A 1,052-nucleotide genomic window follows, 5' to 3' on the forward strand; every position below is an offset into this window, starting at 1 on the left:
AGCTAAGGAAACGGCATTTCCCAGGGAAATGGCAGCCTCTGAACTGCCATCATTATAAAGCACTTTAGGTCCTTCAGAGATGTTTTCATCTCATTTCTCAGTACTTCCCATTTCTCTTTCACTTAGATGGTTTTTCCTCCTTCACTACATCTGTCCTCCTTTCTTCTTGATCTTCCTCTTTCCTTCATTGCTACCCTTCTCCTTTCCTGCCTTCTTCCTCTTCTATGATTTTTCCTATGTGCTGAATCTGTTACTAACAACTAGGTCACTAGCCTCCAAAGAGAAGAGACAATATTTAACAAATAAAAACACACAATGCCCAGATAAATTTGACTTTCAGGTAAACTTATACTGAAAAAAATTATCTGTTGTTTTCTGAAATTCAAATTTACTTGGGTGTCTGAGAATACATTGGCAGCCCTGGGTGCACGCTAAGTCACCTCAGTCCTGTCTGAGTCTTTGTGACCCCACGGACTGGTGGGGTCCTCTGTCCTTGTCCTGGATTCTCCAGGCAAGGATACTGCAGTGGGTGACTATTTCCTCCTCCAGGGACTGGCAGCCCTACCGCCAACTAACTGTAGCTCAGTGTTGGCCTCGAATAATGTTTGTCCTGCAAGTTGGTGGCTTTTAGAAATGGAAAGATGTCCCATATCAGCTCTACGGTAAACTTCGTAACTCTATTATTACTTTTAAAGGGTGAGGGACCAATACTTCCTGAACCCTGCAGACAGCAGTTTCTCATCTCTTGCTTTTTTATCCTGCCTACATCTTCAAAGGGTTTTTCTTTGAAGGCAGCTGGTCTCCTTAGGGCATCCTCAAGCCTGGGTAACCCAGAGGCTGGAGAAGGCTGTAGCTCAGACAACAAAGGGTCCCAAGCGGTCAAATTTCAACAGGAATGTCAGGCCTCTGTGAGGAGAATGGTTACTTCTGCAGGGGTGTGGGGGAAGGGTGGATTACAATACTTTTCTTTCAGTTGTCACATCTTTGCCTCTAACTTGCTCTGTCTTCACAGTGACTGAGAAAGGACGGTGCGGGGGCTGGGGGCAGGGGTG

The sequence above is a fragment of the Bison bison genome, unplaced genomic scaffold (assembly GCF_000754665.1).
Source record: "Bison bison bison isolate TAMUID 2011002044 unplaced genomic scaffold, Bison_UMD1.0 scf7180017864133, whole genome shotgun sequence".
Taxonomy (NCBI): Eukaryota; Metazoa; Chordata; class Mammalia; order Artiodactyla; family Bovidae; genus Bison; species Bison bison.